We start from the raw sequence: 13,457 nt of genomic DNA on the forward strand, positions 1-13,457 counted from the left end.
GCCAGCGCTCTAAACACAGATCCATGGATCACCCCAGCCCCAAGGCCGCCCCCACCTCAGCTCTGATCACTCAGTGCTGTTGTTCCTGTTTTTTTTTTTTCCACCTCCTCCACAAGCCCTGTGGGCAGGGACCATGTCTGATTCATCTGGGCCGTTCTGAGCAGGGTCTGGCACGGGAGTCCTGCCCACAGGTGGCAGAGCTGGCAGTGGGGATGGACAAACAAGGCCACTCAGTCCTCCCACCCAGCCCCCGTTCTTCTGCTGGAAGATGCTGCACGGTGCTTGGCTTGCATGAGTCTGGAGCTAGCACAGTGAAGACACTGAGTCCTCACCGCTGCCTCTGGCCTGGGGCCGATCCTCTCAGTTGTTCTGTGGCTAGGCCTATCTATCCAGTGTCCACCCCACACAACAACGGGGTAGCATTCTCAGACCCATCTACCATGGGTAGATGGCAACAAAGGTGACTCCAGGGGAAAGTGCTTCCTTGAAAACACAGCAAAGAGGACCAGTCTTCTGGGACAGATGCCCAGGCACCCTGCTCTGTGGGTCACTGGGGTCACCGTGAACCCAAATCCACTTAGCCCTGTCCACTGTCCTCTGTAATAATCCACGCCCTCTGTTACCACAGCTGGCTGAACCTGGGTCTGGCTGGACACAGAAAAGAAGGTGCCATCGTCAATCCTCTGCTATCAAGGTGCTGGAATCCCTCCTGCGTCCCTCTGTGTTCGTTTTGTTTAGTGTTTTACACCTGCTTTGCTATCTCTCTTGTCTGAATGTCACAAGGCTCAGTGTTGTCTCTTTGAAGGTGAGGACCCCTGCTTACTCGGCCCTCACAGGGCTCAGAAACAAGCACTGAATGAGTGACGGGCCTGAGCAGGCATCACTTCTGAGGGCAGCTGGGCCAGGGTCGGGAATGCCACCACCTTCAGCCCCTACTTACTTAGCCAAGTCTCCCACTGTCTGCCAGTTGCTCTCAAGCGCAGGGTCAAGTTGGCTTGCTGGCAAGACACACAGCTCTCATTTTAATTAATTAAAGAAAAATCTAATCACTGCATTAAACTTCTCATTACTCCACTTGAATACCCGTTAAGTAAATTTAATTACCAGAGGATTGGGTTTCCAGCCTCTTTCATTAGCTTCTGATAAGCCAGGGAGGGAGGAGACGACTGGGAGCAGAACAATGCTCTTCTCAAGCCACAGGGTACACAGTGGGCACAGGACAGGGCCCCCATGGTCAGGCTTTGCTGTCTGTCTCCTTGGACATGAGCCTGGACCACCCACTTCCCCAGCTGACTCTGGAAAGGTCAAGAGCCAGCATTTGTCTGCACTCAGCAGAGTGCTTCACTTTCAGCCCTTCTTGGTTACCTCTGCCCTGCCTCTTTCCTAGGGTCTGAGGCTGCTGGGAACAATGACAGCAGGCACAGCTTAAAAATAAGAAATCAGGACAATGGGGCAGGGGAGGTGAGAAGGCAAAGCCAGGAACAGGTTTATTGAACAGCTGTGTCCTGGAGGCTCAGTAGAAAGAGCTACAAATTGCCTGTGATCTTCCTAGTGGTCAAGGCAGAGCGATATACTTTGGCACTGATACAGTAACCAATGGAATGTTTAAGAGGAAAATGCATACTGGGTCTCTGTCCTCCTACACGGAACACCGACCCTTGACAATAACCACTGGCTGGAATAGCAAGGAGAGGCTCTCTGGAAAAGAAGGGACCTGCAGTGGGCCTTGGAAGATGGGTAAGAGTGAAGAACAAGGAAAGACATAAGAAGGGCAGAAAAGAGATGGGTTACTGGGGACCAGGCAAAGGGGACAGCACCCCCAATCTCCCATGGCTAGAGAGGCCTGTAGCAGCTCACTGCTCCTCTTCTCCAGAGAAATACCCTTCAAATAGGCACCCCTTGACTGAGCAATGCTGGGCTCTGGGGGTCAGTGGCTGGCTAATGCAGAGTGAAGAGCCTGGTTCCTTATCCAGCTGTGGTTCTGAATTGAGCTGCAGGACTGACTGGACTTTACTGAAGACCGTGGCCATGCTACAGCCCCACTTCTTCCTCAGTCTCCCCTTTTCTCCCCCTCTTCTCTGGAGACCCTGTCCTCTGCCTACAAGACCGTGGCTCAAGCCCAGCCTTTAGGAATTCTGACCAGCATGCTCCCCCAGAAGATCATTCCAAGTCTGAAGAAAACGCAGATGTCTCAAACTCCCCCAAAATAGGGAGGGGAGGAAAGGAAGAACATCCTGAACTCCTCCTGCCAGGTACCAGGTGGCTCTCTCAGTGGCCCTGTCAAGTAAGGAAACTAAACCCAGACAAGAGGTACAGAGACTCATCTGAGGACCCACAGCACGCTCATATCCATTTGGAATGGCTTCAAGCTGGCCAGTTGGGCACAGTCTGTCTGCAATGACCATTTGTTATTTGTTTCTGTCAGGTGTTAAGTCTCTGGTCTCCTGCATCAAGGTTTCAAGATTTCCTTGAGAAACAGCCTTCTCTCCATCCTGGTTACTTGCCTTAAAAAAAAAAAAAAGCCAGACCCTGGCCCATTACACCAGCAATGTCTTCAAGATCTGTGGACCCAGTTAAAAGGCTCAGGATAATTCAAATCCTGCCAGTGAGGACCAAGAGATCAATTCTAGAACTTCAATTTGTTTTATCATGAAATCAGATTTCTTTCTTCAACCCTAGACTTAAGTCTAGAAAGACACTAACCCAGATTGTGTCAAATGCCTCTAAAATGCAGCTGTTACCAAGAAAGAGGCATGAAGGGCACAGCCAGAAGCCAGAGTCTTTTCACATTGTCTGAACCACTGGCTCAAGCTTTGCTTGAACCTACACTACCACTAGACACCACGGGCTACATGAGCTGCCCATTTCATTTTACTGAACCAGCCTCTTCCCAACCCCTACCTATAATTCTGATAAGAAGTGCTCAAAAAGGTGCTCTTTCTTCTGCAGGGCTGAGAGCCCTCAGGTATCTTTAGAGCTGGGAGAAGGGGGGATTGGGGTGCACCTACCGTAACTGTCCCAGTGCTTGACCAAGTCCCGAAGCACAAGGAGCACACACCCCAGGCAAGGTGGGGACAGGAATGACCTTGAGGCTGGTGAGGGCTGGACAGGGTCAGAGCCCTGAGAGTTGGACAGGAAGCTGAGCAGCCCGCAGACTCAAGAGAGCCAGGACATTGCCTTAGGATTCCTAGAAAAGAGGAGAAACAGGACAGAGCTGTAGGGGTCTTACGAGGGATAGAGGGGTTGGGTGGGGATGGGAAGTGGGCAGCAGTATTGGACTAACAGGGTAAATCTGAGGTGACACCAGCTGGGTTGCCCTTGCTTTCTTAGTCTGGCATCTTATTTTTATTCTAGGTTCCCCAGGCAACGACAGGAGGCCCTCCATATAAGGGGAGCCAGGCTTCCTAGTACCCTCCTGTCTGAGCAATCAAAAAGCCACAGGCTGTACCTCCACACCATGCTACTGACCCATTCTTGGCTGTGGGCACATCTAGGGACCCTATCCTCTGCCTCACTTTCTCCAAGCAGAGACTACGAGGGACAGGGTGTAATAACCCCACACAGAGACTTTCCAGAGCTGCTAGCCTTTGGCAGATCACCTCTTCTTCAGTCAACTCTGGCTTCAAGCTTAGAGCTGTTCCTTTTGTCCTGGCTCTATAACAAGATCTGAAGACAGAGGCTCAGAATCGTAAGGTCACAGTTGACCAGGGCTCACTAGGCCCAGGAAGTTCCTCCAGACGTGCATGCATCCTCCAGAGTGTCTGCACTGAGACCAAAGACCATGTGTGCTGCCATGTCAGCATCGTATACCTGGCCCATTTTGTTTTCACATTTCACAGGTAGCTAGTGGCCGCCATACTGGACAATACAGCTAGACCAACTGTCGTTTAGCTAAGCTACAGTCCATGGAAAATCTGAGATTCTGAGAAGGGAAAGGGTTTGCCCAAGGTCACACAGTTAGACAGTAGAAAAGGCAAAGCCATAACCCAGCTCCTTCAAGCCTACTCTTACCTTTCCGGGAGCCCACCGTCCTTCTCATGAATGGTCTTGGGGGTGCCCATCACATCACTCTAGGGTCTCACATTTCTAAAGCCCATGCTGCTGCCCCAGCTTAGTGCGCCAGGCCACCCTCGAAAGGGTCCACCTGTCCAAGCCACTGCTCCTTGCCTACCTGCCAGACCCCTGACCTAGCAGCCTCAGAGATGTCCTTGAGATTGCCTGGAAGAAAATGTTTCCAGAGAGAAAATCTGTTGGGCACAGAACCGGTCTCTACCTAAACATTAAAACCAAGACAACATGGAGGCTCCCAGCAATAGATACTACTCATCCATTAGAAATGGCCAACAGACTGGAAGTGACATACAGCAATTATGCCCTGACAGGAATGGAGAGGAAAACAAGAAAGGGAGGAGGGCAGGGTCAAGGCACACAAGTGCCTTGTGAAGGCCATGCGTCCCTGCTGGCTCCACCTGTGCCGCAGGATCTTGCTTCCAGATCACAGGCCCGAGGTGACAGTGACAGCTAAGGCCTGAAGAGCCACACGTGACTCTGGCCCCACCCGAGTGGGGGCTGAAACTTGGCTTCCTTTCTCCAAGGAGAGACTGCTCCATCTGGTTCCCCTGCCGTGATGGTGGCCTTCAAAATGAAGGAGGGACTCCTTTCACGGGTCAGAGAAGGAAACCAAGGCACAGAGCAAGGAAAGCATCCAGCTAAGGTCAAGAGCCACTTGTGCCTTGTTCTTTACAGGAAAAGTCTAAGGGGACAAGAAGGGAACCGCCATAGCCTTGGCATGATAGAATTGAGGTGGAGTGGGATTTTTTTTTTTTTTTGTCTTCTCATTTTTATTTCATGGGGAAAATGCATAGCAATTGAAAGCTGGGAATTCAAGAAATAAATGTATCAAAGAAAGTTCTTGAAAACACAAGGCCACACACAAAAAGATGAAAACCTATCCAATTGACGCTGCCACTGCATCCAGGGACCTTGACTGTGAATGCAGTCTGCCTCGCAGCAGCGAGATACAGGCAGCTCTCCCAGCAGCTTCCTGGCCTGAGCTGATATTCCAGGAGCAGAATGCCAAGGTCAACTGCCTGAATCTCCCCCTCCTCGCTGGCGCTGGCATAGATGGTCTCAAAGGCCGTGGCCTCCAGTCAGCCAGCATCAGTTCACAGGTGGAGTAGTGAAGGCCTGAGAGGTGAGAGACCTCACAAGACCGAACAGGAAATGCACCCCTACACCTGTGGGCCCCCCAATGCATGCAGAGTTCAGGCCAGGGTCTCCCAAGCCTGCTGTTAAAAGGGCAGATGATTTTATACACACACACACACACACACACACACACACACACACACACAGAGTCATCTGCCATGTAGCTGGCTTCATCATCTGCTCGCACCTTTATCTGTTTCTGCATTACTTGTTCATTCACGAAATGCTTTTGAGGAAGTACTAAGGGCTGGGGGTGCTGTAGGTCCTGGCAATGCGCGAGGGCAGGGTGCACGAGGGTGGGAGGACATGAGATAGATGAGTCTGGCATTGTCATGCAGCCAGATGATAAGCAGAGAAACAAGACACTTCCTATGAGAGACAAGCTCAGTGGCAACCCCAACATCCAGCCCCAGGGGTGGGGAGGGGCAGCACAGGACTGTGCTTGCTCTAGCCAGGGGGTCAGGGGAGGTCTTCCTGAAGGGGGTCACAACTGAGCTTCTCTTCAGGAAGTGAGGCTGAGCGAGCCTGAGGCACCAAAGGCCAAGATGGGGGCTTTGGCTCTCATCCCAAGTGCAAGAACAGCCACTGGAGGGCTTTAACCAGATAAATGGAATGGTGTTTTCTTCATTGTTAAAAGTCCCCTCCAGCTGCCAACTGGAGCCTGGCTGCTCCCCCGGAGGAGCAGGGGGGCAGTGGGCTGGCTGTCACAGTCACCCAAGGAGGAGGAGACAAGACTGGAGAGTGCCAGGGGGAGGCTGCCCGCCTCAGCAGCACCAACTGCAGTTGTCTGCTGCCTGGGATGAGGAGGCGGGGTAAGGAGACAGGAGGAAGAGGGTACATCCACAGACACGTGCTGCTCTTACAACTAGACCACCGGCTTAAAATAACTCTGAAAAATAACGAGCAGATGCGACACCCATGGAGCCACCCACCCCTCCTGAGTCTCAGTTCCCTGGGGGTGGGGGGGCATCTTCCTTCCTGATCCCCCTTTCTGTCTTTCCATCCTGTGCAGGAACACAGGATGGAACATAGTGGGCCTCACTCTCACAGTGACAGGGGACAAGCCAGTCCTCGGACAGGACCAGATGGGTGGCTCAGAAGAGCCCCAGCAGGGGCCTGCTCAAGACTATGGCAGCTGAGCCAGCGAGAAGAGGTGGGCAGGAGTGATGCAGAACTGTGGAGGGCTGAGGGCAGGGGCAGAGCGGGGTGGAACTTTGAGCTTGGTCATGGAGCATCCTAGACTGGAGTTGCTGCTCTGCTCTGCCCTGGCTGGCTTTGGGGTCTGGGTTGGTCATCTCATCTCCGAAGACTCTACTCCCTGACCTACACACACACACACACACACACACACACAACACACACACACACACACACACACACAACACAACACAACACACACACACACAACACACACACACAACACAACACACACACACACACAACACACACACACACACAACACAACACACACACAACACACACACACACACACACACACACACACACACCCCTGACACATCATCCCACCGGAAGTTGGATGGAGAGTCCTGAGAAGAGAAACATCAAGGATGGACACCTATAACTCTCAGCACCCAGCCCCTGTGGTTCCCTGCAGAAGGCTAAAAGGTCAACTGGGCTTGAGCTAGTTAGCTGTTCTAAAAAGAAGTTCTAGAAACGCTATGCAGAACGCTGAGAAGATGTGGGCAGGCCCGAGGAGTCTGTGTGGTTTGCTCCAGTCTCACAGGGATAGATGTATATCAAATAATGCCAGAGACCCCAGTGTGCACAAGCAAGACCTGTGTGACTTCCTTAAGGACAAAACAAAAACCTAGGGGCTGGAAAGCTCAGTGGCTAAACAGTCAATTCCAAGCCTATGAGTTAGTGCACCCCACACGGTTCTGAAAAGAGCCTCTTACGGAGGTGGAGGGGATGGTCAGACTGCCTCCCTAGAGGCTCTCATGTCACTAGCAGGTCCTGCCAGAAACTAGACAGGTTCAGATGAAACCCTGAAGGGTCAGTAGAGAAGGCAGAGATCCCTGCTCAAATCCCTCCACTTACTGTGTAAACAGGCAGAGTAGACAGGAGAGTTTCTAGAAGGTGGGTGAGTCCCACGCATCGCTCCAGGAACCAGATGCTGAGCGGCGCCTACAAGAATCACCTGGTTGCTTAGAGTTCTCGGGACCACGTGATCAGCTACTCCAACTTTTTAAATTTAATTTTTAAGTATTTACCTATTTAGTGTGTGTTTTAATGTTATTTAAACCATGTGTTTTGCCTGCATACATGCTTGTACACCATGTGTGTGTCTGGTGCCTGGATGCCAGGAGAGGGCATCAGAGCCTCTGGAACTGGAGGGACAGCTGGTTACTAGCCACCTTGTGGCTGCGGAGAATTGAACTCAAGCCCTTGAAAAAGCAGCCAGTGCTCTTAACAACTGAGCCAACTCTCCAGCCCTACAACAGCTCTTGAAAGGGTCCAGCCACCTCCAAAGAGCCATGCTCCATCACCCTGTCAGAAGATCTGCTCAGAGAGACACCATCGGGAAGAGATGTCAATGTCCCTAGCAGAAGCCTCAGGGGCCTGGACAGGACTTCAGGTTTCTGACAACACATTGTGGCATTTGTTGCAGAGAGCAGAGCAGAGCTTAGAGAGAAAGGATTGCAGACACCTGTCCTGCATGAAGAGTAAGCTCCGTTCCCGAAGGCTACAAGGGAGTCTGGGCTGGCCATGTGTTGAGTGAAGATTTACACTGACATGGAAGGTGATTCTTGTCACGCATTTCTTAAATTCCATATGTGTACAAAATCAGGGCTAGATTGTATAGGTTAGAGTGTGACGAAGATTGAAAGCAAAATAGTGCCTAGGACGGCAGCCGGTCACATCACTCTACTCTCGGGCACCTGTTCTCCAACTCCATCCTCACCCACCACAGGAGCAAATAGGTTGAAATGCATAATCCCATTTAGCAGATGGAAAATTGAATTCCAGGGAGGAAATGGGATCAGTCCAATGTTCCATGGCCCAGAATCCCTCAATGGCATCTCACCTAGAGAACTTCCCAACTCCCTCCCCAAGATTATCCTACCATTGCGTGGAAGAAGCAGGAATCTCCCCACAGGGATGTGCTCCCCAAGCTGTAATGGGCTGCTGGGGTTCCCAACCCAGAAGACTCCTCCACCGGTATCCATGGGCCCTGGGTTCCATCTGTCTCTTGGGAGTGCCCTCTCTGAGCTCAGAGACGAGAACAAGACAGGTCTCTGCAGGCCAGGAGCTCAGCAGACGGGGTACAGGCTATCTGCCAGCCTCCATCTGCCCATGCCCAGCCAGAGGGGACAGCCACCCAAAGTCCTTCAGCCGCACATGGCTGAGGCAGTGCTCTGGCCCAGCCAGGCCCCATGACGGATGGCAGCTCAACACAATGAGCCTGTCCCCAGAGCATGCAGGGTTTAAGCAATAGCCTTTCGGCTGAATATTTAAGAAGAAAAGCCTTTTTTTTTTTTTTTTTGAGAGGGGGTGGGGAAAAGAAAACCAGCAAAACAAGAGGAGGGAGATAGGGAGGGACAAACCTACCCCCTCACTGCAGTCAAGGTCATAGGCACCAGTGCGGGGCGGGCACGGGCAAGGAGTCTTTAATCTGGGAGTTCAGGCCGAGGAAACTAACCGCTTGAAGCTGGAGTACATTATTGCCCTGAATGATCTGTCGGCTTCTATTAGGCTAAATATCTCTGTATAATGGGGAATTATCCTCCGAATAGGCAAAGTGCCTGCCTCTTGGGGGAGGGGCCGTGGAGCCTCTCCTGTGAGGGCTCTCCCAGAGTAGGTGGTGGGGAGCAGGGACAACATGAAGCACCCCCCCATGCCTCCTGGAAAGTCACTATAGGCAGCTGCTTTGGTGTGGCAGCATCAGCCAGACCCCAGACTCCCTTCTACCTCCCTCTCGTAGGAGTCTGACAATGTCTCCCGTGACGGGAGGGATGAGGGATCTCTAAGCCTCTGCTTCTCCATCTGTTAGATGGACCTAGTCACACCCACTGCTGGTGGCTGGCGTGAGGCTGGTGCAGAGCACAGCACAGAGCGGGCAGTTGTGCCCATCAGTGAGGACTGCATTGTACTCTTCCTACTCATTGGCCCACCTAGACACCACAGCGTCCTCCAGGAAGTCCCCTTGCTCCCTTTCCCTGACCCTACCTCCTCCACACTTGCTCAAGCAGACAGTTCAAGGCCCCTCATGGAAGACGTAGCCCCTTCTATTGCAGGCCACATGCTACCAGGAGGGCCGTTCTGGAGGCACATCCAGGCAAGATGCCAGTGGGACATACAGAAAGGCCACACAGAGACACCCTGTGTTGGCCCCATCCCCCTGCAACCCCTACCCAGGCAGCTGTAAAGTTCCAGCCCAGAATGCCTGCATCCTGAGAGAGCTGCTTTTTCATTCATTCATCCTTACACTCACTCATTCATTCATCTAATGTCCACTAATGCTTTGTGAGATCTAAGACTACAAAATATCCAACATCCTAAATTAAGGCACTCACAGCCTAGTGGGACCGTGCTAGAAGGTAGAGACAATTCTGGGGTTGTGTGAATGGAAGCCCAAGGGGCTTGGCAATGTGGCAATGTGGGGTGTCAAGTTCAAGGTTGGATTCGGGGATGGGGAGGGGGCGGGGAGGAATTGAAGGGATTTGGAGGAGGGAACAACAGGGAAGGGCTTTGCCGACAGGGGCAGGCTAGAGCAATGGACTGGAGAGAGAGACCGTGCCCCTCCCTCAGGGTCTGAGGGGTTTAGCTCTTATCCTCAGAGCCATCAGGAGCCTGAAGGGTTTTAAGTGAGGAATGACAGGGACCAATTTGTGCTTCAGAGAGATCTTGCTGGATGCCACCAGGTGGAGGATGGATTACAAGGGAGAAGGTGGCAGTGAGCCAAGCTGAAAAGGAAGCAGAGGGCAGGCGAGGGCGGGGCCTAGGGATGGTGGTAGGTGAAGGGCGGGGGAGGGAGCCTGCAGCACTTTCAACACCCCGTGCAGCAAGCATCCTTTTGCGCACCCTGGGTGCCAGCTGTCCAAACAACACAGCCAAGCTTTGCCAAGCCGCTGTAAGACATCCGCTACTTTGATCTCCACGATGCTCAGGTGGCACACACAAGCCAGAACTTGCCCCTTGGTTCCACAATTCAACAAACATTTATTGGGAGCCATTTGTCATGTTCCAGGCACCATTCTAGTCTGCTCAGCAGCCAGGGAAACGGAGACACTAGAGCATGGCCCAGGAGTTCTCAGAGGCCATCAAAAAGTCCATCTTAGAGATGCTGTCCAGAGCTGGGGGTGGGGACAAGGCAGAAGCTGTGGAAGGAGGGGCCTGGAGTAGAGTGGCCCATACAGTAACCCAAGCTGAGCTCCAGGCTAGAGGGAGACTGGGAAGGTGGAGACACGGGAGAGAGGTGTGGCTGTGGTGGAGGGTGCTGGCCTCTATGAGCCAGAGCTTGAAGGGATGCCAGGAGTATAGATCAGGAACGGCGAGGTCATTAGGGGACGGTATGCAGGAAGGGCCTAAAGGGTAAGCGTGAAGGTGGAATAGGCTGAGCTCCATAGGGTGGCCATAAAGAGAGGGGAATTGGAGGCATGAGGAGCTCTGAAGACCAGGGCACACCCCTCGGACTGTGCTAATAGGTACCCAATGTTTTGACCTTAGGCTTCTTGCTCTATAGTCAACTAGTTAGGGGCGCTCAGATGTCTTCTGGCATGGTGGGAGCCACCATGACGGGAGCCTCCAAAGTCAGTTCCACTTCCTTCAAGCCCAGCCCGGTCTCCTCAGACATTCACACTTGCTGCTGGAGACCTTACAGGTGCCTTCATTTCTGGGCCCCCTGTTACCAACCGACAAGGGGATTCCGAACATACAAGTCATCTAGAGCCTGGCAGGCACACAGGTGCACACTGAAGGTTACCTCCTACCCCAATCTGGTAACTGGGCCTTCTGGAGTCTGTCCCTCAGCATTCCCTCTACTGTTTAATTAACCCCCACTGACCTGAGTTTAACAGCCTGCTAATTGGTAGCCATGTGACCAGGCTGGAATGCTATCCAAGAAGCGGGAACAAGGAGGCCACAGCTGAGGTCAGGGTCAGAGGCCCGCTCTTACCACAAACTTCAGCGCTCTTGGAGATGTAGCAAGCCCTCATGAAGCTCGGGGGGATGGCTGGAGGCTCAGGAGGGCCTGTGTCCTCAAGCCTCATCTCGGTCTCCTAAGAACCAACATACCCACCCCACATCTTGGAATCCACCTCTCTGGGTGCCAGGCCCTGTCCCAAGCAGGGCACTGGACAGAAATGGAAATAAGTCAAAGGAAGGCACAACTCCGGGAGGAGATCAGAGCCTGGGAAGCCTCGTGAGGTGGTTGCCTTCAACTGTTGGGGCTCTCCTCTGATGATGGCTCTCACTATGATGATGGCTCACTACTTGTTCTCCGAAAAATAACAGCTAAAGCATTTGGGAACATGTCTTAGGGTTTCTATGGCTGTGATAAATAGCATGACCAAAAGCAACTTGGGGAAAAAAGGGTATATTTCATCTTATAGCTTGTAGTCCATCATCCAGAGAAGTCAGGGCAGGAGCTCAAAGCAGAGACCCAGAGGCTGGAGCTGATGCAAAAGCCACTGAGAGCCACTTGCTTGTTTTACCAGCTTTCTCCTTATAACTTGCTCGGCCTGCTCTCTTATACCATCCAGGAGCACCTGCCCAGGGGTGGCCCCACCACTAGCTGGGACCTTCCATATCAGTCACTAACTAAGACAATGCTCTACAGGCCAACCTTGTGGTGGCGTTTCTCAATTGAGGTCACCTCCTCCCAGATGAGCGCTGTATACAGAGATCTCAGGGTGGATCCAAGGCCCTCTTCGAAAGCTACCAGTTTGGCTAGGAGGTGGGTGGAGTTGCTGGCTGGGGTCTGGGTCTTAAGCCAGCTACAGGCAGGAGGATAGGCTAGGTCAGTACCACACCGGATCCGGGGCTCCAAGTTGAATTACTCCAAGTATTCTTCAGCATCAGTCCAAGTAGCTGCTGTTGCTGAAGTTGGATAAGTGAAGAATGGTGGGGGAAGGAACCTTCCAGAAGCCACAAAGTCAGATGTCACATAATGCTGCAGCAGAGGGCCTGGGACCAGGTTGTAGGGAGAACTGAAAGAGTGATGTAAGAGGCAGGGGAAAGTGGGAGAGGTCCCTCTTTCGCTGGTCTCTCCCCTCTACATCCCTGTCTCAAAGCATTGCATTTCGATGGTAGGGTGAATACCCAGGGGTCGGGGACTTTATGCCTGAACAGGCTTGGTCAGGGACAGAGTGTTGTAGAGACAGGCAAAGGGGTGAAGCCCAACGTAGAGCTAGGACAGCAGCTAATACATGGAGTACAGGAAAGCCCAAGAGGAAAGGTCACAGTGTCATACCGGACCCCTCCTTCCTTGAGTCCCACAAAAAGGCAGCATCTAGGATGATTGGCATCAGGAGATGAGACTCTAGAGCAACAAAATCTCCCAAGTGGCTCACAAATCGATTTGGGTTTTTGTTTTGTTTTGGTTTGGTTTGGTTGGTGTTTTGGTTTTTCAAGACAGGGTTTCTCTGTGCAACCCTGGCTGTCCTGGACTCTCTTTGTAGACCAGGCTGGCCTCAAACTCAAAGATCTGCCTGCCTCTGCCTCCCTGAGTAATGGGATTGTAGGTGTGTGCCACTGTGCCTGGCTACAAATGGAAAGACTCTTGTTGCTGGGAAATGTTAGAGTGGGTCTGGTCCCGCCCAGAAGACAGTTCCTTGGTGCATTAGTGGATTTTCAATTCCTGCAGGTAGTTTGAACTTGAGATGGGGAGCACTGGCTCAGAGGAAGAGCTCCCGGGTTCTAGCCTCCTTCTCCTACTAGTACACCATGTGTATACTGAAGCTCGAGGTATCCATGACTATAAAGAGGGAGGGGTGGCTCTCATGTCCCCACTCATAGAAGCCAAGGAGCAAACATGTGTGGGGATGTCAGGGGCATTGGGAAAAATCCTTCACAGTCCTTCACAGGCCACAGTGTCCCAACTGTCTCCCGCAGGGCTGATGCAGCCCTTTACTCTCCACAGAAGGTTAAACCTCAGACCCTGGTTCCCATGGGGTCTGCCCAGCCCTGACTCTGGAAGCACAAGATCTGCCCTTATGCCTCAGATCTTAGAGGGGGGCCTCCTCGTCTAGGACCCTATCTAGCATTCCTAGCAAAGGCTGGATTTATAG

The 13,457-nt window shown here is 52.4% G+C and overlaps 1 protein-coding gene across 10 annotated transcripts in view; it reads right to left on the reverse strand.

The window, feature by feature from the left end:
- Nucleotides 1-13,457, reverse strand: part of Lingo1 (leucine rich repeat and Ig domain containing 1) — a 176,557-nt gene that overhangs the window by 62,944 nt on the left and 100,156 nt on the right. For 9 of the 10 annotated variants that reach the window (XM_060374374.1, XM_021633558.2, XM_060374383.1 and 6 more), the window contains one exon: nucleotides 3,009-3,187. The exons of the other annotated variant lie outside the window; for it this stretch is intronic. The gene's annotated coding sequence lies outside the window, so the exon portion shown is untranslated. The remainder of the gene's footprint in view (nucleotides 1-3,008; nucleotides 3,188-13,457) is intronic. 10 annotated transcript variants of the gene reach the window in all.

Source organism: Meriones unguiculatus, chromosome 1 (genome assembly GCF_030254825.1).
Source record: "Meriones unguiculatus strain TT.TT164.6M chromosome 1, Bangor_MerUng_6.1, whole genome shotgun sequence".
NCBI classification, from domain to species: Eukaryota; Metazoa; Chordata; class Mammalia; order Rodentia; family Muridae; genus Meriones; species Meriones unguiculatus.